Here is a 27,461-nt window from a genome sequence, read left to right on the forward strand (position 1 = left end):
AAAGTAATTTAAATGTTCTTATGTTCTAGAAAATAAAGCCTTTCCTTTCACAGCACCAAACTATCAGATAAATCCTCTTACTTTGAAGTCAGAGAAAGAAAAGTAAATGCCAAGCTCCCTCGGAAGACAGAGCTGGACAATTTATCTTGGTCTTTGAACGCACAACAAATCTGATAAGATTAAAATATAAATGGCTGTTTACAGCAAGCGTGCACTCATGGAAGAATGCAGTAAACAGGATATGCTCCACAGAAGGGTCAAAGACATGCTGGACAGCCCAAAAAACAATACATCCAGCAAATAGCAAGAAAATGTGAGTTACAAACCACAAAAACAATGGCGAGCAATGGGTTGCATGCATAGGTAGACTTTCAGAAAGTCACCAAGAAGTATTTTAGCAACCAGACAGCAGCTGTCTGATAGGTTTCGAACTACAAAGTAGTCCCCTAAAAGTGAACAGTGAAAGGGTAGCAGCCAGCCAGAGAGATGGCAATGAAACAATGATCCAGGGAGGAAAATACATATGATGGGACAATAAGAAGCAAGCAAATGAGATTGCCAAATTCAATACCTGGGTGGGTATAATAAGCTCCTGGAAGCTCTATGTAAGTCCATAATAGGTATTTCGCATTAAGAGCCTGCACTGTCTGGCATGCTCAGCCTAAAAACAGCACTGGGAAAATCATAAAGATTCATAGAGAAGCTCAACACCAACACTGTATTCCAAAAAAACAGAAAAAGAGGAAGAACAGGATCACCAGAACTCGTGCAGGGTAGCCCATGTGTAAGTTACCCTGAGATTGGCACAATATAGAGGGTTGGGCAATCTGTAAAATATCAACATTTGCATCTTGAATGAATAGGACGGGAAAATAAATATACAAAATGAATTTGCTCATCTCTCTGTGCCCAGAGTCTGGTCTGCTTTTTTTCCGTTTCCCCATTGATTTTACCGCTTATGGCGGTGGTGGTTTTACCTGACTGCCGTTTAAGTTTGAATCATTTTACTGAAATTGCATTTATATAGCGCTCAATACCCATGACCAGGCGTTAAACCCTCTGCCCTCGTGTCCCACTGTATACCCCGGTTATCCATGCAAACTGAAGAGGGAATGTCTTTTTGCATGTGTAACAATAAGCCTTATTAATCTTCTTCAGCTGTACTCGAGATAGTACTGCTTACCAGCTCCATTTTAGCAGAAAAGTTGTGAAAAAATGCAAATAAACCGAAGGAAACCACATGCCGGTTACTTACACTAACCGTCCATAAAAGCAGTCTTAAGTTCGCAGAAATTGAGACCATTCGTCAGTCATTTCAGTACGTCCGGGTCGCATACCAACCAATTCCAGTGCTGAATATATGATTGGATTTGAACGGGACTAGGTTGAACTCGGAATATGTAAAGAAAGCCACGATAGGCGGGTCGGCGGGTAGCTCAGCCAACACTAGAGCGCTGCACAGAATTCTAACGCTTTCATTGGATGGAGGCAGCAAGCACAGATTTCCGACATTCTCATTGGCTGTGGATTCAGCATGTGCTTTTGTGGTAAATAAACAACGTCGAAATACTTCTTAGGAACGTCTGACATACGATCATCAAACGTAGGAGGTCTGCGACTGTCCGTTGGGGCCTAGGTAGGTTCTACGGTTGCCAGTCCCACTCCCGAATTGGAGTAGGAGAAGTGGTGCTGTCCTTCGGCCACACAGTGACAGTTCGGAGTAAGGCTCCGGATAGGGGCAGGGTGATGATCGGAGAACTGCCATGGGATACGTTGGATGCAGTCTTGCCATGCATGCAGGGCTTCAAGTGGACCAAGTCTTACCGGTGCTGAGCACCGGCAGTTGTTTAAGGGGGGCTTGAAATGGGTCTCTATCAGGCTTTGTTTTGTGCCCAGGTAAAGGCGGTCCCATTTTAGGTCTCGCCTAGACAGCGCGCATGTGCTACTTAGGAAAAGACCTTTAGCCATCCCTTCAGCTTTGCTGACAAAAACGTGCATGCATTGCATTGCTTTGAATGCAACGCATGTACATTTCGCGATTCCCTTGCGGGAGCGAGCCGCACCATATGGCAGCAATTATCGAGCTCGCTCCCGCAAAGGAAAGTCCCTGCTTTCGGCCGCACTCTCCCACCTCTCTCACTTGCACTGAGAGGTCACTTTTAGGAGGTGGGCTGATAGCATCCCAGGCCTCAGGAGCCTTTGTTGCAGCCACCCCCACCTTGTCTCCGCGCTTGGGGCATTTGTAAAGAATCTTCTCCTTGTTGCTAAGAAATGGTTAAACCTCTGTGGCCAGTAAGGGACGTATATCCAGGGCACAAGTCAGGATACTACGTGGGTGAACGCCGTCCCCCCACTTATTTTACCGTGGGGATGCCATCCCCCCTGCCAAACAGCTGGACTTCACTCTTTGGCCTCTCTGGGACGAGGAGCTCGGCACCTTTCGTGACGTCACTTCCTGTCGTGACGTCACTTCCGGTGACAGCGTCCCCCCACTTCTTTTTTTACGACTTGTGCCCTGCGTATATATGGACCACACAGCTCAGGTAGGCAGGCTGCAATATCTGCTTTTTTTGTAGTTCTGCGGGCATTACCCAGCCCGAACTTGCCTAAGCCCTTGTGGTCACACCTCTTGAAAAGGTTTTGTTTCCCCCGTTAATTAGTATTTAAACCAGGTCATCGGATTCTGTGCCCCCGGCACTGCCGCCATTTTCTTTTTAATTTGCACCTGTTGTGCAGTTGTTCAGAAGGCAAAGTGCAGACCCTCGGATTATACAAAGATCATATTATGAGCAGATATGCATGGTGTAATCTTTTTGTCCCCAGCCTCACAAGACAGAAAAAAAAATCACCCCCTTTTTGTTCCTTTCTACTCACTGGGAACCTGTCAAATCAAACAGATATGATTGACTGAAATTTGTAACGAGACATGTTTCAAGAATTCATTGACACACAATCCGCCTTGTTGTCGTTTTTCACTCCCCTTTCTGGCACTTCTGAATAATCCGATAGCTGGCAAGGGCCACTCGAGGTAGCTCAGTTGATACCTTAGCCAGGGTGTTAGATTTGGGGGTCTCTGGTTGGCACAGGTAGGTACTTGTGACAAACAGGGACCCTCTCCTCTAGTCAGGAAAAGGGGATTACACACCTAAAATAACCCCTGTTCACCCTCTAGGTTGATGTTGCACGAGTAGTCAAGGCTTATTTCAGAGGCGTTGTAAGTTAAGCAGTTGTGACCACATACAGTAACCCAGTGACAACACTACAAATGGACACCACACAGGTTTTATATAAAAAAGAAGTAAACTTTATATAGAGTTACCACAAGACCATAAACAACAAAAATACACACTATGATTACATTAAGATGGTAGATTAAGCTTAGTTCAGTTCTTAGATGCGACACTCTGCGTCAATGTACCTTAAGTTGCGTTGCGCTTCCACGACAAGCAATGTCGCAGCGATGGGAAATTCGGCAAAGTCAGGTGCAAAGAAATAAAGATGTGAAGATCTTCCAGATGCAGCACGCTTCTCGGGGATGCGAGAAACTCTCGGTTCCATGCGTGGACTGCAGCGGCGACACTCTTACGATGCGACGGCAGCAGCTCCGACGGCGGCGCGCTTCTCGGGGATGCGAGGTGCTCTTGGTCGATGCGGAGCAATGCGACAGTTCCAGCAGCGACACTCTCCGGCTTCGGAGTTGCGACGGCAGGCACAGCGACGGCGACAGGCTCCGACCTCGTTGCGAGATTCTTCTCCTGATGTGGTGCAGTGTGACAGCTCCAGCGGCGACACCCTCTGTGAGAAGTTGGCCTGGTACATGAAGTTTCCAATTCTGGAACCACCTTGTATCAGTCCAAATATCCCCTTATGGTGTCAGGTTGTAAGTCAACCTTATAGACAAGCTATCTTAAGGGTAGCATAGACTAAGCAGCCTTAAAGGCTTAACTCAAGAGGTCGTGTTAAGCAAGCTGTTTTACCAATCACAATCCTGTAATATCAAATGAAAGGACACCACACAAGTATATATTATAAAAATATATGTATTTATTACTCACAATAATCCCCAGTACTCTTTATGAATAAAGGGGCACAAGCGTTAAATCAAAAGCACAGTATAACATACAAAGTTGCACAAATATGGATGAGGGCGAGGGGCCACTCAGACCATATACTAAACAAGTGGTATAAGAGATACCAATCGAACAGTGGTTAGGCCTAGGGCCTAGGGAATCGCTGGGAGCAGTCGGGACAAGAAATGCTGAAGTCGGGAAAAGCCAGCGGGATTCGGGTGCAGCAGCTGAAAGCGCTCGCATGCACCAATGTTAGTCAATGGTGCGTAAAAGTTACACAAATAGAAGTTAAGGACACTTCCGCTGAACCTAGAGGGACAAAACTTAAGACACAGACCCTAGAGGTGTGTACCAGTGTGGGAACACCGGCGTTGCAATGTTACCTCACCCACAGGAAGCGGGTGCACAGGGTCGAAGTAGTGTCGGGTTTCGTCACGCTGATTCTTGGTGCTTTAAGCTGAAGAGGCTGCAGGCGCTGTGAAGGAGAAGTGTCCGGTGTGATCCAAGGGTGGATCGAAGTCGAAAAGTACCTGAAAGCAGAGGGGACAGAGTCTAGGTCACTCAGCAGTGACCAGGGTGGAACCAGGACGGAACCAGGCAATGTCGGGCGCAATCAGGTGTTTGTCGAGGAGCTTCTCTCCGCTGTCACGTGGGCTCTGGGGCATCTACGAAGTCCAGGAGCAGGTCACGATCTGTCCCACGCAGGCTCTCGCCTTCAGCGCTGTCGGCTTCAAGATTGCGCAAACAACACTTGGCAAAAGCAATCCACGCGGAACCGGAAGATTGCTTCTCACTCGGACCAGGAGGGTCAGAGTGGGGGCTCCTTTTCAGGGGAGCTGGTGCAAATCTGGAGCAACCAGAATCGCAAGTCGTATTTTAAGTTTCGTCGGCACAGGGGCCACAAGCCGGCTGGCAAGGGACCGGGCCAACGCGTTGCGCCAAAAGAAGCAGAAGGGCCCCACGCAGCACTCGTCGAGTGTGGAGGGCTGAACTTCGGTGCAAGAGTGGCTCAGGGTTGGGGCTTCTCAAACCCCGGTGTACAGCTTCGAGGGTCACTCGTGGGCTGCACGGTCAGCGTCTCGTGGTCTTTCCAAGATGGCGTGCCCCACGCTTCCGGTCGCCTCCACGGGTCTCAGCTCTGCAGGGACTGTGGATCGGGCTGTTAGAAGGCAGGCAAGCTTGATCTCGTCGATCTCTGTCGCTCGAGTTCCGGCGGGAACTGCAACAAAGCAGACGTCGAGGGCTGGATGGTGCCTGTTTGCACAGGGTGGTCACTCCTTAACCACAAGGGAGATTCTTCAGTCTTCTACGTTGAGTAGGATGTCGAAGGGTCCAGAGTTTCGTTTCTTATGTTTCATCAGGATAATCTGAAGTGCTTTGGCACTGCTCCCAGTCTTATACTAATTTAGGGGGCTGGATTACCTGCTAGGTCCCCTCCTATGGGTGGGACCCAGGAAGTGGGTGGATACACCCCCTTCCTTTGATCCAGGCCGCCCTGGCACGAGGGCTGGAGTGCCCCAGAACCGGTTTGGCCGGATTATGCAAGGGGCAGCCTTGTGCTCCACATGCAGTGTCTGGTTTCTTTCAAACCTCCCTGCTACAATCCACTATCTCCTGTCTGGGGGGGGTGTAACACCTCCCTGCGACAGGAAACCCTTTGTCCAGGCCCCTTTGGCTGAGTTTCGGTCAGCTTCAGGGGGTCAGACTTGTGTCTGTGGCAGAGGCATCCATTTTGTGGATCCAAGGTCCTTTTAGAAATTAACCGCATTTAAGTAAAGTAACATGTCTTACCCCTCTAGAGGGGTGGAATGCTATCCCCGTCGCCAGAACTGGCGAGGGGATAGTATTCCAAATCGTATGACACCTTACACGACATGTTTTGATAAAGCCAAACCAAAGTTGCTATATAACCGCGAGGATTATAATGCACTTAAGAGTATATGGTATGGCATTATCCTGAAACAGCTTAGGGATTTGTTCCTGACGGCTGCAGACAGGCCCAGCTCATGCTAGAGCTCCATCTCACATTAAACCACGCACTCTGCCTCCAGGATTGATAAGGCCTTCCATAGGAGTGGCTCACAGGTTTATATGTGTCCAGATATAGGTTTAGCTATAGGTATACTATATCTAAGCAAGGGGTGATTACACCACCTTACCCCAGCTGAGTGATCAGCCAGTTGTGTCAATTTAAGAACCAGCCAGGGGTGGCAAAAGATATGCTGCAGCCCCTGGTAGGCCTTGGTGGCACCTATGCCCTGGGCACCTATAGTGCATGGTACAGGGGCTGACAAGGAGTCCATTTCCAATTGTGGTATGTACCTAGGGTACATGGAATCCATTTTACAGAGAGAGCAGATGGCCTGGGGCCCTGATTAGCAGGGAACCAGGTAAACTAAGTCAAAAACCAGCTAAACACAAGGCAAAAAATCTGGGGTAACCATAGTCAGGTAGCCACCTTCCTACACCCTCCTTCTTCGGAGTTGCGACGGCAGCAGCAACGACGGCGACACGCTTCCTCTTAGTTGAGTCGCGCTTCCAGCTCCTTGCGATACGCAGTTCCTCAGAAGGCCCAAAACTGCAGAAGGCACTTCCAAAAGAACTCTGGGGAGCTGAGGGGTGAAGTCTGTTGTCCCTGAGACTTCAGCAGTAGGCAAGCTCTTTTCCAAGCCCTTGGAGATCCTTCACAAGTTGAAAGCAAAGTACACAAAATTCCTTTCTTCTTCCTTTGGCAGTAAGGCAACCACTGCAGGCCAATTCCCCAAGCAGCACTTCAGCTTGGGAATAGTCTCTCCTCAGTTTCTTCAGGTTCCTCTCCTCAGTAAAGTTTTCTTCTTGTAGTCCAAAGTGATCTAATTCCATGGGATCAGGGTCCCAATATTTATACCCATAAATCCTTTGTTCTCTGAGGGGAGAGGGGCCTTTGCCCAGTCCAAACCAGTTCTGAAGCACTCTGTTTACCAGACTTCTCCTTTCCTTTCACAGTGTAGGGCATGCACATCAGACGCCCCACAGGAGGTGGAGCCAGCATAGTGGAAGGCCAGTACAGCCCTGGAGCACTTTGTTGACAGGACTCCTTCTCTTCTTTCAGTGTGCAGGGCAGAGACATCAGCTGCTCCCAAGGGGGTGGAGCCAGCATTGTGGAAGGCAGGCACAGCCCTATTCAAAGTTCAGGTGCACTCCTCCCTCCCATCTGGATGCAGATCTCTCTATTCACCACTGGGTGACTCAGCCTGTCTCCTGGAATTCCCCAGCCCTGTCACTCTCAAAACCAGACATAGGAACACACAAACTAGCAGAGGCAGGTTTGAATGGTTAGACAAGCAAATACCTACTTTCTAAAAGTGGTATTTGCAAACACAGAATATTAAAAAAAACTTTACTAAAAGGTGTATTTTATTTTTCTGAGTTCAGGCATACTAAACTCGAATTTCTAACATGTTCTCTGAGTCAGTTAGGATTATAAAATGTAATAACTCTAACAGCCCATTCTGGCCTATGGAGAACAGGTAGCCTTGAAATAGTGAAAATCGAAAATGGCTGTAATTCACTATTACGACATGCCACACACATCAGGGCGTGTCCTACCTTATACGTATAATGCACCCTGCCCTTGGGCCTACCATAGGGGTGACTGATATGAAGAAAAGGGAAGGTTTAGGGACTGGGAAGAGGGTGCACTTACCCAGTCAGGATGACAGTACCAGACTGCACACAGGCTCTGCAATGGCAGACCTTAGACACATTTTACAGGGCTGCTTCTGTGGGTGGCTCAACCAGTGCTGCAAGCCCACCAGCAGCATTTGGATTACACGCCCTGGCACACTCAGTGCACTAGACTAGGGTCTGACAAGTAAACCAAAATAGCCAAACATGGAACCACTGATTAATACATCAATTTATAATAGGGAGCAGTTGCACTGTGGCACTGGATAGCAGTGGAACAGTGCCCAAAGCATCTAATACCAGCAAAAACACATGAGGCAACAGCAAAAATGGAAGGGAGACCCACGCCAATGGTGCCAGGTCTAACACAGGGTTTACTTTATTAGGCGCACAGAAATCAAAATGAACCTTAAAATTGTTTGCCCTTTTCTCCTCCGGCTCTTTTTTCGCTCTATCCTGTTCCCATGATGTCATGGGCTGGACTTGTGTTTTTGTGTGTGTGCCTTTCTGAAGCGTTAGGTTAGCAGCTCTTGGCAGTCCGGTGTGTGCGTAACGGATGGTGTGTTTCTCGAGCTGAGCTAATGCCCCGTGTTTATTGCTCTAATCTTTCTTGTCTGGTGGTAAAGTGGACAATCAATGTATGTATTAGCATGTAGGCCGAGAGCCTTGTGAGGGCTGACTAATTCAGAAACAGCAACCTTCAATTAGGTTCACAGACCTTATTTACAGGCTGTATATAATATTTTAAGAAAGCTACAAAGCATTTCTAGGACAGGCTTCTGCAGAAGGGGCTCGCTAGCTGCTGTGGGTGACTTGCGTGCGAGCGGTGCCTCCATGAAAGCTCCTGCCATTGCGGCTGTGAGGTAGCACGTGCGCGGCATACCTTGTCCTATCTTCTTCACACGGGACACCACAGGTCGACCGAGGATAGCGCAGGCGACACATATGCAGCAGCGAGGGCTTTACATCAAAAGAGAAGACTCCATGCGAACTTCATCGTGTCAGTGCAGGAAGGGCAGGGGCTTTGGGATGTTTTCTCTGCCAATCACGCTAAGGTTGTAAATTACCTTAGAACATTAATATTCTACATATGTTAGGGTTGCATGCTGTATTATTTTATGCCGTAGTTTGGTATAGTTCGCCTCGTGGCACTATAGTTTCTGGTGGGGCATTTATTCGTAAAGACATGATTGAGTTGAGTTGTCGTATTTTATGTAATATAAGGCAAGGAGAGTCTATAGCTGCATGTTATGAGTACAATGCTGCATGTGTAGAACAGTAAAGGTTAACAGCCGTTTACTGGGTTTGTAAGAATATTTTTACACTAAGAACCGTTTCTTGCCCCTAAACCTTACCATGCTCACAGTGAGCAGTCCAAGGGATGTTGCTGGAGCTGCTTGGTGGTCGCCAATGGAAACCTCATATGAGAAGGGAACACAAGCCATGGTTTATAAGTCAGGCCATAAAAAGCAGCACCTGGTGGAAGCTCGTCCCTGTGTCCCTAAAGACGCATATCGCTGCCTGGGTTGATTTTACTCCTGCGTGGCTGTCGGGGGTAGCCTTACCTCTGAAGGCCTTTGAAACAGCATGATTTCTGGGTATCGCCTCTAACAGGCCGCCTATGCCGGGGTTAGTCTCAGACTGGGCTTAGATTAAAAAAATATCAGTAGGTTATTGTCAACATGCTACTAGAAAAACACACTACTCCTGGTTTAAAACAAATGCTAGGGTTTGTAGATCATTTTCAGTCGTCGACCCCACCAGTCACTTTCAAAATTATTCCCTGCGAAGTGAAGGGGCTGTAAGTTCTTCTTCTAATTCACAAAACCTATTCATCATGGTAGTAATAATATTACAAGGGCTCCTTCATCGGGGCTAACCTCTGCCTTTACTGTTAGCAAATCTCAATGAACATGTTTTCATTTATTTACACATTCATTGCGGTGTGATAGTCTGCAGAAAAAGATTATGACTAGGCCATTTTCTGTTGTGCTGTAGGTAGACATGAGTAGCTATGGCAGCCAAGCTCTGCAACCCATGAGTGTACCTTTCTTAATTACAGCCCACTACAAAGCATACCTGGTCTCCAAATGTATCTAGATGTATTATACAGAAGAGAGCTTAGTTAGCCTGCTGCAGGTATTTTTAGACACCTGCAGCTGACATGTTCAAACCTCAGTGCACTGACTCAGGCTTATAAGGTCACAAAAGCGAGACCTATTGGCTATGCCAATGCTTGGTTTTTTTTTGGACTGCAGTGACAGCAGGCACATCCATGTGCGCGTGCTCACACTGCTCACTTCTCACTAGTGGAGAAGTTACGACAGGTGAGCGTTGTAGGGGGAGGGAAATCCTTTGACTGTTATTTTCTCTCTGGATTTCCCTTCTCTCTTTGAAACTCAGGAGCAGCAACATTGTCATGGTGTCACCAGGACTTTAAGTGGAAGCTTTTTCAATATTATATACAAGCCATAGTTGCTTCTTATTTATCTTCTGCAACTAATAACCACTGACCAAACCAAACGTCCTGACTTGTTGTAGGTATGATGTTACTTGTATCATATATCTGGATGCAATGACAGAAACAGCAAAATACGAGTCGTGCGGCACACTATGCTAAGCACATATATTTAGCTTATGTGTTTTTAAGTCACGCCTTTAATTACATTGGCCACGCCCCTTTGAGAGTCCCCCAGTTTTTTCATCCCACTTAAAGCCCTGCATGCATGACTACCTGTTCCAGTTCATTTTTTTTAAAATTCTGTGCTGTATAGTCTCGATTATACCATTCTAAAACCTAGGCTGCAAATCTCAGAATTCAAAGGGGAAAAAAACTGTACGGGAGCTGCTCATCGTACATGGACCAGAGAAACTTGGCAGATATTTGACAGATGCGTCTGTTCATTGCTGAAAGGCGGTCCGTGGCTTGGAGTTGGCCGGGCAGTGCTTGCTGGTTGCCGTTTGCAGTGCGCCCTCATTTGTGGTGCTCAGGCCCGCTTGATGTCTGACGTATGGGGTGCAGCAGCTCTTTTTTTGTTGTTGCAGATTTATATAGCATAAACTCGAGCTTAAGGTATTGGAGCGCTTTACATGAGCACCGGTTACGTTACACAAGTACACACCCATTTTTTTGCTAGGCACAGGGAGATTAAGTGATTTGCCCAGAATCACAGGATATGGACGTGACCCTGAGGCTCGAACCTTGGTTTCCCATTTCCAAAGTCTGTTGTATAGCCGTCGGAGCACATCCTCGTTAGGACATTTTATGGGCACCTTAATGAGGCTGGATATTCTGTTTATGTACCAGAGGTAGGCCCTCTAGCTGCTGCTGCTCATGTGCCTGGATGTGGTGAGGAGGAGAAGTTCCCTTAACTGACCTGAAGTATTGACCAGGTCCAGTCAGATTAGTTAAGAGTCAATGTCAGTCTGTGGCAGAGTGTGATCAGGAGTGCAAGCTGAGATTGGGGGGGCTGTGTTCTGTCCTGGGTGTCCTAAAGATAATATACCATGGTTGCCAACTTTTCAAATTGTTTATATATTACATTTTACTGTTATGGCATGTTTATGTGTCACTCTTTGAGCAGCACTATGAGATCTCATTTGGGGGCCACATAGCAGGCAGGGGCTAATAGGCCACAACCATAGTGGTTGAGGTCATTGCCATTGGTGGCCAGGGGTCAAATTCCACTTTTGCTTTGCAAACTGGGCTAAGTACGATCATTTCCACATTTGACTGTCAGAGTAGTGAGGGTGAGCAAGCAGACTTCTAAGAGGTAGTGTGGAGGCAAGAGCTTAGAACTGAATAACAAACCAACAGATACAATAAGAATATCTAGCTAGTGCTTATGTTTTATGGAGTAAAAAGTACTTTAGATAAGGTTGTCATAAGTTGTATTTTAACAGTGGAGCACTTACACCTGCCTCTTTCTCAGTTACGATTCTCCCTCCTGTTATGGTCGGGGTCCCACAATTACTGTCTCATGTTACGCTATTGGCTTAGGTAGGAATTAGGCTCGTGCTGGAGACTCATTTTACTACTAGTGCAGGAACAACTTATATCAGTGTCTTTTTCCTTCCTTTTAGCAAATGGTCTGAAGCGCACACTGCACAGTGGCCACGCTCCTCAGTTTCTTGTGTCCATCTGCATGCTAAGCGCTGGTGTTTACCTGCTTGCTGTTTGTGGCAGTTCAGCCTGAGCCTCGGATATAAGTTGGCCCCTGCCTTCATGGTGATGACTCATCTTTCTCGGGAACTGCAGCAGCTATCTCATTCAAGGCAAGGTTTGCAGGATAGACTCTATGAGGCAGAACTGGGTGTCACTTCTAGCCTTCGCAGCAATGACTCCAGACAAGGCTCTCAGCAGTGGCAGTTGCAGCCTCTAAGCTGAACACCTCATGGTGGTGCCTTTAGGGCAGCTGTGACCTCTGGACCAATTAGGGCCCTCCGCTTTGGTGGGGCAGTTTTTTCCTCACCTCGCCTTCAGTGGAAGCACCAGTCTCTCGAGTACGCAGCAGGCTGTTGGGTGATACAAGATATGGGCGCTCTGGTACAGTTTGGCACAGCTCTGTCATGAACTGCACATAGAAACAGGGGGGAGTCCTCAAAGCACAGGTCACTCCAGGTTTGCTCTTTTGGGTCACGAGCTTTCTCTGGGTGCTTCTTATGCGATGGACACACTGGGCTTCCCTTTGTGGATAATTTCGCCTCCTGCAATACAAGACACTCTCCGTCCATCTCTTAGCTGGCAAGCAGCCATCTGGGATCCGTAGGCAGTCCCTCAGTTCTTCCAGTAGAAATAGTTGACTTTAGCGGATGATTGTCTCCTCATCTCTGGGAGACTGGCTGTCAGGCATGTACAAACCGTGGGTGCACGGCTGCTCTTCGAATATTATGAGGAGCACTTCCTTCCATAGGCAAGAAGAACTTGGGACTTGAACCAAGTAGAGTGGTTTGGATCCCAGTGTTATACACATTCGTGCATTCTGGGATGTGGATGAACTGTCCTAGGGTTCAGAAATGTTTTGAGTTCTCTTTCACAGGTTATTTTAAGGCTGCTCTCAGAAACAGTTTTGATACAGTAATTACTCGCCTTTTAGGGTGCAATTGGGTTGGCTTGAAGCAGGAGCATCCAAAAATGGGTACAATAAAGTGTGAGTTATGTGTATTTGGCTGTCATCAGCCTTCCCAAAGCAGTATTCTGAGACTAAGAAAAGGCCGGGCCTGGCTGAAAAATGTCCCTACCTTGAGAAACAGAAACTTAAGTCACACTACTCTCCCATATTCCCTATTCACCATGGAGAACTAATCAGACATCCTTTGCTAAGAAAGACCTTATGAAATTTCTAAACAAAGCCCCATCTCCATCCTCCTTATGTCAGTGGGTGGGTCTCCATCCTTAAACAGCGAAAAATAGGGAATATACTTCACTGTAAGGGAAAGCTGTCCGCATTCTACATTAAATAATGGGCATCCAGAATTGATCCCACTGGCCATCTTAGACTCACATAACGCAGTGTCCTACTACTATATATGAGAAGCACACACACTGCACGTGCGTGCACTCAACATGCACACCGGTTGTCATCACAAGGTTCTGGGTTTCACTTTGCAGCAGACCTTTATGTGAGGGTTAAGTAGACTGCACTCTTACTGACAGAAGAAAAGGTCTGGTCAGACAATAGATTTAAAAACTTGGTACGCTTCCTCTACTGCTTTATGTGATACACCATGGGCATGGCAGCGGTCCACTACCTACTATGAGGACATTCTTGGTGCATCCCTCGGTCATATAAGGGGCCCTGGACCTTGCATTGTCAGGGACAGGCCTAGGCCTCTGCACCTGCAGTGAAGTAGCAAGTTACAGGTGTCATACTGGGCATCTGTAATTTGTGCCAGCCCCATGGAGCCTACACAGGCTGGAACGATCATGGTAACTTCTACTAATGGCGGTCTGTGTCTGGGGCTAAGGGTGGCAGTGAGTCAGGTTAGTCCACACTTCTTGCTCCAGTATATTTCCCTGACAGATCACCTGGGGGTCCCGAGTGGTGCTGACTAAGTAGTGTACATGGAGTCAAGAGGCACACATCCCCAATCAGTGCCAAAAGCTGTTTGATGGGGGCAGTCCAGCCTTCTTCTACGGTGGAAATTACTGAGAGAGTTCATTAAGCAACCCCAGTGAGCTCCAGATTGAGCGACCACGGAACACTTACCAACATGGATGAATTAAGACTTGTGCTCTCGGCTAAAACCACAGGCACTGCAGAGCCTGTGTGTCTCTGTAGGGCCAACGTGTGATGGGAACACGCGTGGATGGTCAGGCTGATGGATCTTAAGTGTATGACAACACCTGCAGGGCTGTTGTAAAAATCTCCCCTAACCTCATGGCAGCAGATAAACAGGTTCAGTATGTTACACATATATTACGCTTGCAGTCACAGAGTGGTAATATTTTTTAACATTGTGCAATGCTACATTTGTTAAAACGAGGATGGTCAGGTGGGGTGTGACTATTTTGAAATTGCAGTGTTTTAAAATACTTTAATGTCAAGTAGAAAGCTCATGCAAAACAACAGTTGATGGGCAGAATGCAGAACAATGTCATACATTCACCCCAGTACAGAGATCTGGGCCTAAATCCATCGTTTTTTTGCACTCCACACCACCCCAGTTCAGACATGGCCATATGCAAATCAGCCTTGACCCTGTGCCTCATGGGAACAGTCCACCCCGAACTGCCAAGCCATGTCTTTCCTGGACAGGAATCAAGCATCCTAGGACCGGTTTCTGGCTATCAGCCGTCTTCAGCCAGGATAGCTTGACTCCAGTGGTGTGGAGAGCATGGGACTCACGTCTGAGCATACCCATCCCACTCGGGGTGACAAATGACATGGTGCAGTTGCAGGGCCGCCGGGAGCCGGGACCTGCGGTGGGGCCCCCAGAAGAGAGCGGCGACCGAAGAATCACCAGGAACTTGGCGGTAGCACGAGGGGGCCCTGCCCTGACGACGTGCACCTGCACACAGTGACGGCACCTGCAGAATTGCCGTACCGCTGAAGTGGCATATTGCTCTCCACAGGTATTGATCCGGGCCTCGGGATGGCTGTGGAGCCACCTGTGGCGGCGTCTTGTGGTGTCAGTCTGCAGGCGCAAGCTTGAGCGGGGGGTCGATGCTGAACTGGACCTGCGTCAAGACAATGTGGGCCTGATCTATATATCGGCGGACCCATTGGAGACTCGGGACTGCCGGAAGCTCCCCGGATTGAGCAGTGAGTCAGGGGCAGGCCGCTAAGAGAGGTGAGCCCACAGCGGCGCAGCAGACGAGTGCAGGAGTAAGGTGGCGATGATCAGGGCACTGCCGGCATGGTGGGATTGAGGGAGATCTTCGGATGACCAAGCTGCACTAATCCTGGAGCGCTGAGAGGGGTAGCTGGTCAGGCTGATGCCAGCTGCGCTGGGTCCTATGACTGACTGGCTCGACGGGGTGACCTCAAGTGGGAGAGCAGATGTGAGGCCGAGCTACGGGGGGGAAGAGGTAACCTGCAGAGTTGTGCACCTGGAGCAGAGGCCTAGAGACTGTACATAGAAAGCTTTATCGGAGAGGCCTTGGAGCGCCCCGAGAAGTGGCTGCACAGATTAGTGTCTCATGGCCTGGAGACCCCCTGGTAATGGCTGGAGAGTGGGCTTCTGATTGAGGTACATTGTTGCGGGTGACCCCCCCTTGACCTGGAGATAGACTGTTGCACGATCACGAGGGGTGAAGAACGGTTAGGGGGATCCCTTGCCCTAGGTTATTCGAAGGGCAAAGGCCTGTGGGTGATCATCCCTAACAGTGGGCATGGACACTGACCTTTGGGGATGTGGCGCCATCTGCTGGGGCTGTCGCTTGGGGATCGGAGGCTGGACTGCGCCAGTGATCGAGTTTGAGAACAAAGCGGATTACGACAAGCATGGGCAAACCCAGGGGCCGGGGGGCTGCTGCACCCCTGGAGCAGGATGATGAGCCCACATCTCAGTCCCAGCCGCCCTCGGATGAGCGGATGCAAGCGCAATTTCAGCAAATACTTGAGGCAATAGCGGACACAAAGGCGACGCTCCACCAAGACATCAGCACGGTGGCAGTGGGGCTTGGCCTACTACGAGATGTATAAAGAACAAAACAGTTGCAAATGCCACTAATTTTTCAAAATAAGCATCAGTTACATAAACATACAATTGAAACAATATGTTTGAGAGAAATGAATTCCATTTGTTTTAATCTTTATGCATTTTCATTTGAACACTTCTATTTCAAAATAATATTTCAATGAATTGATACAAATATTAAAAACCTGGAGTGCACAACAATTATCGTATACAGTGATAACAAACTTGTTCAATATTTACAGTGTAATACAACTTGCTCACCATTCGTTCTTCACTCATACACCACTCAATCCACTACAAACAAGACAAACTCACGACAAAACATGAATGATTCGAAAAAAATTAACTGGATTCACTCTCCAGTAACAAAAAGCCAAATATTTTTAGTAATCTTTACAATCTTTCCTAGTTAATGGTTGGATTACAAGTTTTTTAGGCTATTAACAAGGTCTACGCGTTTCGAACTACCATTCTTGCGTAGTTCTCTTCAGGACCAATCTGTAATGAAAAAACAAAAATCTATTGTGGGGGGGAACTTGAATAGACACTACACTGCCCTTTCCCGAAACTCAAGTATCCTCACCTACCTTGCGCTCGACGATACAAGCTGGAAGGCTAGTGATCCCAATCTAAAAAACACCATGAAAAGCCAAAATCAGACATGAATTACACTGACTCTCGCATGCTGGCAAGCAACCATACATTCACCACCCTCACTTACTTGGGGTCGGTAGGTGCGCTCGTAGGCTGACCTGACTCGCCTGTCTGGGGGGAGAGAGAGAGTGTGTCGTCTCAGTCAGCCAGTTTAATAATGATATTAGGTTGCACTTAGAGCGGGGTTGTGGACGCGCTGTTACCTGGTCAAGACGAGGCAGGCGTCTTCTGTGTGAAAGCGGTTCTTTTTTTCTTATTTCTCTCATCCGTTTCAATTTCCGTTCTGCCAAGACAAAACGCGGAGGGGGCATGAATAAACTTGATCAGTTGCTGAGATCAGGCACAAACTCGCTCAATCGTGACACACTCTCTCTCTCCCCCCAGACAGGCGAGTCAGGTCAGCCTACGAGCGCACCTACCGACCCCAAGTAAGTGAGGGTGGTGAATGTATGGTTGCTTGCCAGCATGCGAGAGTCAGTGTAATTCATGTCTGATTTTGGCTTTTCATGGTGTTTTTTAGATTGGGATCACTAGCCTTCCAGCTTGTATCGTCGAGCGCAAGGTAGGTGAGGATACTTGAGTTTCGGGAAAGGGCAGTGTAGTGTCTATTCAAGTTCCCCCCCACAATAGATTTTTGTGTTTTTTCATTACAGATTGGTCCTGAAGAGAACTACGCAAGAATGGTAGTTCGAAACGCGTAGACCTTGTTAATAGCCTAAAAAACTTGTAATCCAACCATTAACTAGGAAAGATTGTAAAGATTACTAAAAATATTTGGCTTTTTGTTACTGGAGAGTGAATCCAGTTAATTTTTTTCGAATCATTCATGTTTTGTCGTGAGTTTGTCTTGTTTGTAGTGGATTGAGTGGTGTATGAGTGAAGAACGAATGGTGAGCAAGTTGTATTACACTGTAAATATTGAACAAGTTTGTTATCACTGTATACGATAATTGTTGTGCACTCCAGGTTTTTAATATTTGTATCAATTCATTGAAATATTATTTTGAAATAGAAGTGTTCAAATGAAAATGCATAAAGATTAAAACAAATGGAATTCATTTCTCTCAAACATATTGTTTCAATTGTATGTTTATGTAACTGATGCTTATTTTGAAAAATTAGTGGCATTTGCAACTGTTTTGTTCTTTATTCAAGTGTGGCAAGCAATGCCTGTGGGAGCCCAGACCCAGTGGTTTTGTGTTCATTGCTAATTGCAGACAACAGTCTGTGTGGTCCTTTTCCCAGTTCAACTAGCTGAGTCAGGATTGTGAGCCAGCGAGCTCTTTTTGATCCACAAGTGGTAGACAGAGAGGTACTACTTAGTGGCTTCATTAGTGTTGTGTGTTTGTGACCTGGTGGTAAAAATTGAGTCAAGGTTGTTATAGCATGTCTGAAAATGAAGCCTTTGCGTACAGCGAAGAGCACATAAGAAACTTATTAGCTGCCCCCCCCCGTTATTCGTGTCCGCATCACTAAGCGTCTCGGCGCAGAACCAAAACGAAATAGACAAACTGACCAGACTCAAGAAGAAGCAAATTCGCACAGACCTACACGGTCATTTTCTTTTGCAACATTTAAAAGGTGGGACTATCCCTGGTGGACTACAAGTTAAAAACATCCCAGTAATATTCACCGAAGACCCCATATACAAAAAAGGCTACAGTTACATCAAGACTAAATGTAGCAGAGATCTCATGGTATTGACCATAGAGACGGCACAAAGATTGTCTAAAACACAACTAGAAGAAATTCAAGCTCTGGAATCTGCAATTTCAACCAATCAATTGATCACGGATGCCAAAACTTTACTTGACAAAGTCCAGAAAGACATTAGTGAATTTAAAGATTACACCGTTAATCAAAAAACATCACAATTCGAAAAAGACAAACTTAACTTTAATTTGGAAAAAGTTTATCCTTTTCTCCAAGCCGACTTCTATTCAAGACCGGATTCAAAAAGACATCTGACACAATACCAAGGGAGATCCTATAATAAATTTATAACTTTCTCGGACACCTCGTCATCAGGCAGTTCGAGCGAAGGTGAAAATTCCACACATCAAAACAATTACAACAGAAGGGGTGGCCACCAACAACAACAACACCAAGGATTCCAGCAACAACATCAGGGCCCATCTTTTTTAGGCAGAGGCCAGACGAAACAACGAGGCAAAACAAGGAACACCCCTCAACCATGGGAAATGTCAACGAGGAGGCAAAACTACAAAAACTAATGCCGTCCCCCATATTTAATTTATCCGACAAGATTCTAACGAAGGATGAGGAATCCATTTTACGGAAAGGATTAACATTTGTTCCTTCCAAACATACGGACTTCATCAAATTAAAAACTGAAACAATTGAATTTTGTAGGAAATTAAGGTTGAAATTGTTCTTTGCAGAGAATACGTATCAAATGCCAACGGAAACAACGGGCCTACGACAGAAATCCACCTTTTGCCCTCCAACCAACAAAGTCCCCAAGGAATTGATAACATTCGAACGCACTATGTTATCAGCCATTACCCAAATGGAAAACAATAAAAAATGGATCAAATATAACATCTCAAAAGCTGAACGCATCGCCCTTATCAATTTGAAAGCAGATACATCTGTCATTATTAAACAGGCAGATAAAGGCGGGTCGATAGTCCTTTGGGATAAAGAACTATACATCAAAGAGGTGACAAGACAATTGGAGGACACAACATGCTATCGGAAAATCCCAAAAGATCCCACATCTGACCTCAAAAACGAATTATTTGCGTTTTTAGACGAAAGTGCAGCACAAGGATTCCTAGGCAAAAAAGAATTGGAATTTCTGAGAACAAAACATCCAAGGACACCCATTTTATATGTATTACCAAAAATACACAAGGATGCCTCAGCACCTCCCGGACGTCCAATAGTTTCAGGCTGTGGATCGCTATTAGAACCGATCTCCAAATTCGTGGACTTTTTCTTAAAACCATTTGTTCAACATGTTAAATCTTATTTACAAGATACCACAGATTTTTTGAACAAATTAACTACCATCCAATTCGACAAAACCAGGGACTTAATGGTAACCATGGACATAACGTCCTTGTATACCAGAATACCGCAAGAAGAAGGGCTCAATGTCCTTGAAGTGTACCTAGAGACACGCGAACGACCGCACAAAGTGCCAACATCGTTCATTAAAAAACTCGCGGATTTCGCTCTAAAAAAAAACTACTTTAACTTCAACGGGCAATTTTTCTTCCAAACAGGAGGGGTGGCGATGGGATGCCCCTTTGCTCCAGAATTAGCTATTCTATTCATGGCAAAGTATGAGGATGCATTTGTCTATACAAACAATCCGTTCTCTCAATGGATAACTAATTGGCATCGTTTTATCGATGACGTGTTCTTCGTATGGACTGGACCAGAAGAGATTTTAAAAAATTTCCACCAATGGCTCAACAATAGAGTGCCAATGATCCACTTCAGTTTGGATTACTCATGTGATAAAATGAGATTTCTGGATGTGGAAGTATATCCCTCCATGGGTGACTTGGTAACAACACTATATAAAAAGCCTACAGACCGGAACAAAGCATTACACTTTGGAAGCAACCACCCACGCAGCCTCAAAGAAAATTTGCCCTACGGGCAGTACCTCCATATTCGCCGCAATTGTACAGAAAAGCAAGAATATCTTAGGCATGCGGAGACTTTGACCAACAATTTAAAACAACGCGGTTACCCCAAAAAACTTCTCAAGAAATCTTGCAAGAGAGCATGGTGGACACCAAGAGAATGTCTACTGGAAAGAAGACCAAAAAAGAATACAGATAGGATGGTATTTGTATCAACCTTCTGCCCAAATTCAAACAGTTTAAAGAAAGCCGTGAAACAGAATTGGCATCTGGTCAAAGATCTAGACCAAATGTTGCAAAAGGAACCCTTATTTGCATTTAAGAAAAATCATAGCATTTCTAACCACCTGGTAAGAGCAGCATTACCGACAACCAAAAATCCTGACTTGAGAGATATGCTACGTCTGCCTCCAATCCAAGGCCACCATAAGTGCGGCAATTGCTCATGCTGTGAGTCGACGAAAGAAGGCAAAATATTCACCCACGGTTCAATCAATTGGAAACACGAAACATTTTCGAATTGCAAAACAAGATTTGTCGTGTATGGCATTTTGTGCCCATGCGACCTCTTGTATATCGGCAAAACCAATCAAGAGGTGCGCGTAAGAATTCAACAACACAAATCAAGAATTAAGAACAGTGTTGCTAATGCCCCCTTGGTCAACCACTGGAAGGAAAAGAACCACCACGAAAGCGAACTAACATGGACAGTTATTTCCAAAGTGGAGAACGACAACAGAGGAGGGGATTTGGAGGCTAAACTGGTCAAAAGAGAGGCTATGCTTATTTTAAAGTTCAACACTGCATTCGCGGGATTGAATGAATTGTCGGAAATTTTCAAATTATAAGTCTGGTCAACCTCCATTTTGGAAACGTGGACTGTACCACAATTAGGACGGGGTCTGTGCCACCCCACATGCCAGCCGCGCTTACGTGTTCCCTGCATGAACTGCCGCGATTCACAAGCCACGGCAACTTCCCAAATCTGGACTGCCAGACTAGCAGGACTGCGCCTGTGCTACCCCATATGCCAGCTTCGCAAACCCAAGTTTCCCTCATCAGGCCAACATTTGATTCCTTACACTTTGACTGATCCAGGTTCAGGAGGTGGCTGGTGAAAGCCCCCATGCAAACCGTACAAACTCAACCCGCTGCCACCCCAACAACTCCGTTCGACTCAGCCCAGATACAGCCTTGACAGCTGCTTCATTCATAGCGCACGTTTAAACATCACAATGGTGCCCCCGGTCTACCCGAAAAGCTGTTTAAAGAATCACCGCACGACCCGGTGTGCCACAAAAAGCTCCGTTTCCACATTTATGTGCTTGGCATTTTGCAACACAGGGCCAACCCCTGGATACCGGCCATTGTCCACGTTCGTGCAAGCCCGGTTGAATAAAGTTTGACCAATTGGCCTCGCGGGATTGCCTGGGACTACATTACCCAGAATCCTAACTGAACCAGGAAGCGCCTGCAAACCCTGGCAGCGTCCAGACGCCGGCTGTTTTCACAACGCGACTGAGCCACGAATTGCGAAGTAAGTGACTGGGATCCTGTGGTCACGATTGAGCGAGTTTGTGCCTGATCTCAGCAACTGATCAAGTTTATTCATGCCCCCTCCGCGTTTTGTCTTGGCAGAACGGAAATTGAAACGGATGAGAGAAATAAGAAAAAAAGAACCGCTTTCACACAGAAGACGCCTGCCTCGTCTTGACCAGGTAACAGCGCGTCCACCACCCCGCTCTAAGTGCAACCTAATATCATTATTAAACTGGCTGACTGAGACGACACACTCTCTCTCTCCCCCCAGACAGGCGAGTCAGGTCAGCCTACGAGCGCACCTACCGACCCCAAGTAAGTGAGGGTGGTGAATGTATGGTTGCTTGCCAGCATGCGAGAGTCAGTGTAATTCATGTCTGATTTTGGCTTTTCATGGTGTTTTTTAGATTGGGATCACTAGCCTTCCAGCTTGTATCGTCGAGCGCAAGGTAGGTGAGGATACTTGAGTTTCGGGAAAGGGCAGTGTAGTGTCTATTCAAGTTCCCCCCCACAATAGATTTTTGTGTTTTTTCATTACGGATTGGTCCTGAAGAGAACTACGCAAGAATGGTAGTTCGAAACGCGTAGACCTTGTTAATAGCCTAAAAAACTTGTAATCCAACCATTAACTAGGAAAGATTGTAAAGATTACTAAAAATATTTGGCTTTTTGTTACTGGAGAGTGAATCCAGTTAATTTTTTTCGAATCATTCATGTTTTGTCGTGAGTTTGTCTTGTTTGTAGTGGATTGAGTGGTGTATGAGTGAAGAACGAATGGTGAGCAAGTTGTATTACACTGTAAATATTGAACAAGTTTGTTATCACTGTATACGATAATTGTTGTGCACTCCAGGTTTTTAATATTTGTATCAATTCATTGAAATATTATTTTGAAATAGAAGTGTTCAAATGAAAATGCATAAAGATTAAAACAAATGGAATTCATTTCTCTCAAACATATTGTTTCAATTGTATGTTTATGTAACTGATGCTTATTTTGAAAAATTAGTGGCATTTGCAACTGTTTTGTTCTTTATTCAAGTGTGGCAAGCAATGCCTGTGGGAGCCCAGACCCAGTGGTTTTGTGTTCACTACTACGAGATGAACACAGGAAATTGTCAGAGAAGGTAAAGAAGAATGAAACCACTATCGCAGAAATGGTGCCGACGCAACAGCTGAAGGCTTTGACGGACAGAGTGAATGTGCTTGAACACAGGGCTGAGAATGCAGAAGGGCGCAATCACAGGAATAATGTCCGGGTGGTGGGTTTGCCTGAGGGGGCGGAAGGAGACGTTATGGTGGCCTTCCTGGAGAGCTGGTTTCGGACAGTCGTAGCCCCGGAGGGTCTCACGGCCTTTTATACCCTTGAGAGAGTGCACAGAGTACCGGTTAAGCCACTGGCTCCTGGAAGGCAGCCGCGGCCTGTGGTGGCCCACCTCCTGCATTTCCGTGACCGATATTTGCTCCTACAGAGAGCGCGAATGGGGGGGGGGGGCCTTTGCAGTGGACAATGCTAAGGTCTCGTTTTTTCCCGACTATAAGCTGGAGGTGCAACGCAAACAGACCTCCTATCTGGCAGTGAAAAAGGCGCTTCGAGAGGAGGGTATTCAGTACTCTTTGATGTTCCCAGCGCAGCTGCACATAATCCTTGATGGAACCACGCATTACATGGACTCTCCGGGTGAGGCCTAGGACTGGTTGGAGACCTACAGAAGGGAGGAACCGAGAGGTGAGAACCCAGAGGGAACAGGGCCCGGGAACGCAAGAGGTCCGAGAAAAAGGACCCAGAAGAAGCCTACTGATTCACAGACGGCGAGGGAGAGAGCGGAAGCCCTGCAGGCAGTGGTGGTACTGGCGCAAGAGCGAGCTGGGGGGGTCGACTGAAGAAGCGGGCACAACCGGGAACTCAGCGGGCAATGACTCGGGCACCTCCATGGGTAGCGGGGGTCGTATGCCAGATTTGACACCGCAGACGGCGGATGGCTACATTGGATGAGACGATGAACTGTCGTGAATGATCAGTAAAGCCTTGTTTGTTTCTTGATCATAACGGGTTTCTGGGACTGGGCTGGGGATGCATTCTTTGAGAGGGGGCTGATGTGCATGGAGGACAGGGATCCAAGCCAGTTGCATGCCCCACCTCCTCTGTAGTGGCAGAGGAATGTGTGTTTCTTTTGTGGGGTTTGGATGGATACTAGTTTCAGAGTAGCTGTCCTTGGGTGGGGCAGTTGGGGATGTTCTTTAGTTGTAGGAGGAGATAGGGCCAGGCATGTCGTCGCACTTGCTTTTAGTACTGATTGTTTTACATGGCGGGGATGGGATCGACCAATAACTTGAAGTGTTTATCATGGAATGTGCGGGATATGCACTCTTTGTGGCACCATCAGAAGTTGCATGCTATCTGGGGCGGAGGGGAGTGCACATAGCGTTCCTACAGGAAACACACCTACAGGCGCAGGTGGGTGCGGCATTGCAGTGAAGGTGGCGAGGCTAATTGTTTTACACAACCTACTCTGCTTTTCCTCAAGGGGTATTAATTTGGATCAGTGCCCTTTCTATGTAGGGTACAGTTTATAGACCCAGAAGGGCGGTATGTTATGGTCCTTTGGAAACTGGATGGGCGAGATATAACACTAGGGAGCATTTATGCACCTAACACGAACAGCCGCCGTATCTATCGCATTTGTCTGGGAGACTGGCTCCCTATCTCACTGGTTCGGTTTTAATGGGAGGGGACATTAACTGCATTTCAGAGGTTTCATTGGATCGATCACACCCCCCGCTTTCCATTACCCCCACACACAAGATTGCAGAGGCAAGGCGTGATTGGCAACAAAGGTGGGGATTAGTGGACACTTGGAGGGCTCAGCACCCGGAGGAGCGTGATTACTCATATTTCCCTGCTCTGCATGACCTTCATGTACGTTTAAATGCGTTATTATGTACATCAGATTGGCATGCGGGAGTGCAGGGGAGTGAACATTTGGCTAGGACACTTTCTGACCATAGCCCTGTCTTGCTTCGGTTGCAGTGGTCGCGAGTCCGGGCTAAGATACCGACCTGGCGCTTACACCCTAAGGCATTGGAGGACCAGGTCTACCGTGAGGCTGTGGGAGGAGCCATCATGCAATATTGTGGGGATAACGGAGGAACTGCGTCCATACCCTTGGTGGAATGGGATGCCTTTAAGGCCGGTGTTCCGCGGCCGCTGTATTGCTGAGACAGAAAGGGTGAGAAAGGTTCTGTTGGAAGAAGTGACCGAAGCGGAACGACGGCTGCGAGAGGTAGAAAGGGACCGGCCTCGGAGGTCTGACAAACAAGCAGTGCTGCTGGAAGCGAAGGAGGGGGTAGCAGGACAGGTAGAGCGTTTGCGCTGCTTTGACTATAAAGCTTTTCTTGCCCGTACCCATGTGGAGGGGGACAAATCGGGAGACCTATTGGTATGGTTAGCTAGCCCACCCTGGAGAGGGACGCCGATATTGGAGACCAGGGAGAATCGGGGGAAGCCTGTTTTACCCAAGAGGGCATTAACAGGTTGTTCTATGAGTTCTACAGGGAACTATACAGGAGTAAGACGCCCACTACGGAAGGGGACTTAGTCGAGTTTATGCGTGAACTGCAGCTCCCGTGCTTGAACGATGAGCAGGTGGAGATACTGGGAGGAGATATTGAAGTGAGAGAGGTGCGAGTGGCAATTAAACACATGGCACGGAACAAGACTCCGGGATCAGATGGCCTCCCGATTGAATTTTATCTTACCTATTCTGAAATCCTAGCCCTGCACTTAGTGGCATTATATAACGAGGCCCGAAGCCTGGGCCGCCTCCCGACTTCCACGAGGGAAGCGGCTATTATTCCGCTACTTAAGCTAGGAAAGCCAGTGTAGGATAGAGCAGCATATCGCTCGCTCTCCACGCTTAACACAGATTATAAGATACTAAGTCGTATCTTGGCCACTCGACTACTATCGCACATGCCAACCTTAATCCATCGTGACCAAGCTGGCTATATCCCGGCTCGAAATACGGCCTTAAATATCCAGCGCTTGTTACAGGTGCTTAAATCAGACATTTATGTGAAAGATGTTGCCGCAGTGTTTGCCGTTGATATAGAAAAATCATTTGATAGCTTATTGTGGCCATATCTGTTCCATGTTATGGCGGGCTTCGGGCTAGGAGACGCGCTTATCGCATGGACGGCGTTGTTGTATTAGTCCCCCACGGCATGAGTTAGGACGGGTGGGGTGATCTCTGAAGCATTGCGAAGTGAGTCAGGGCACGAGGCAGGGATGCCCGTTGTCCCCGCTCCTATTTGCATTGGCTATGGAACCTTTGGCAGTGAAGGCTTGCACTGGAGAATATTATCGGGGCCAACAAATAAGAGACCAGACCCACCATATTGCATTGTATGAGGATGATTTTCTCATGTTTCTGGTGGATACGAAGCGAGCACTGGAGGGTGCAAAAGCTCTACTGTATGCTTTAGGGGAGGTGTCTGGCTTCAGAGTTAACTGGTCCAAGTCTTGTCTATTCCCGACAGACAATAGCAGAGGGGATTTGCTGAGAGTGGCAGAAGTGCGATGGGAAACCAGATGCCTCCTGTGCTTGGGAGTTCAGATATATCATGACAGGTTGGAATTGTTAGAGGGGAATGTGCTTAGAGCGCTCAGAGGCAGAACAATGCCATATATTCACCCCAGTACAGAGATCTGGACCTAAATCCATCGTTTTTTTGCTCACCACACCACCCGAGTTTTTGCATTTGTCACCCGAGTGGGACGGGCATGCTCAGACGTGAGTCCTGTGCTCTCCACGCCACTGGAGTCAAGCTATCCTGGCTGAAGACGGCTGATAGCCAGAAACCGGTCCTAGGATGCTTGATTCCGGTCCAGGAAAGACATGGCTTGGCAGTTCGGGCTGGACTGTTCCCATGAGGCACAGGGTCAAGGCTGATTTGCATATGGCCATGTCTGAACTGGGGTGGTGTGGAGTGCAAAAAAACGATGGATTTTGGCCCAGATCTCTGTACTGGGGTGAATGTATGACATTGTTCTGCATTCTGTCCATCAACTGTTAGTTTTGCATTTATCACCCCGAGTGGGACTGGTCTGCTTAGACGTGAGTCCCGTGCTCTCCACACCACTGGAGTCAAGCTATCCTGGCTGATGACGGCTGATAGCCAGAAACCGGTCCTAGGATGCTTGATACCGGTCCAGGGAAGACATGGCTTGGCACTTCGGGCTGGACTGTTCCCATGAGGCACAGGGTCAAGGCTGATTTGCATATGGCCATGTCTGAACTGGGGTGGTGTGGAGTGCAAAAAAACGATGGATTTAGGCCCAGATCTCTGTACTGGGGTGAAAGTATGACATTGTTCTGAATTCTGTCCATCAACTGTTGTTTTTGCATTTGTCACCCCGAGTGGGACGGGTATGCTCAGACGTGAGTACCTTGCTCTCCACACCACTGGAGTCAAGCTATCTTGGCTGATGACAGCTGATAGCCAGAAACCGGTCCTAGGATGCTTGATTCCGGTCCAGGGAAGACATGGCTTGGCAGTTCGGGCTGGACTGTTCCCATGAGGCACAGGGTCAAGGCTGATTTGCATATGGCCATGTCTGAACTGGGGTGGTGTGGAGTGCAAAAAAATGATGGATTTAGGCCCAGATCTCTGTAGTGGGGTGAATGTATGACATTGTTCTGCATTCTGTCCATCAACTGTTGTTTTTAGGTCTCGCCTGTCGATGCGCATGCGCATCGAGCTTGCGAGC

At 47.2% G+C, this 27,461-nt stretch overlaps 1 protein-coding gene across 4 annotated transcripts in view; it reads right to left on the reverse strand.

Annotated features, from left to right (window-relative positions):
- Nucleotides 1-27,461, reverse strand: part of TRMT1 (tRNA methyltransferase 1) — a 127,250-nt gene that overhangs the window by 78,123 nt on the left and 21,666 nt on the right. Inside the window, exon 1 of one of the 4 annotated variants that reach the window (XM_078685300.1) lies at nt 1,256-1,370. The exons of 1 other annotated variant lie outside the window; for it this stretch is intronic. The gene's annotated coding sequence lies outside the window, so the exon portion shown is untranslated. Of the gene's footprint in view, nt 1-1,183; nt 1,371-27,461 lie in introns of those variants that run through there. 2 more of the 4 variants (XM_078685303.1, XM_078685301.1) reach the window with 2 other exon arrangements.

This window comes from Lissotriton helveticus, chromosome 1_1, assembly GCF_964261635.1.
Source record: "Lissotriton helveticus chromosome 1_1, aLisHel1.1, whole genome shotgun sequence".
NCBI lineage: Eukaryota > Metazoa > Chordata > Amphibia > Caudata > Salamandridae > Lissotriton > Lissotriton helveticus.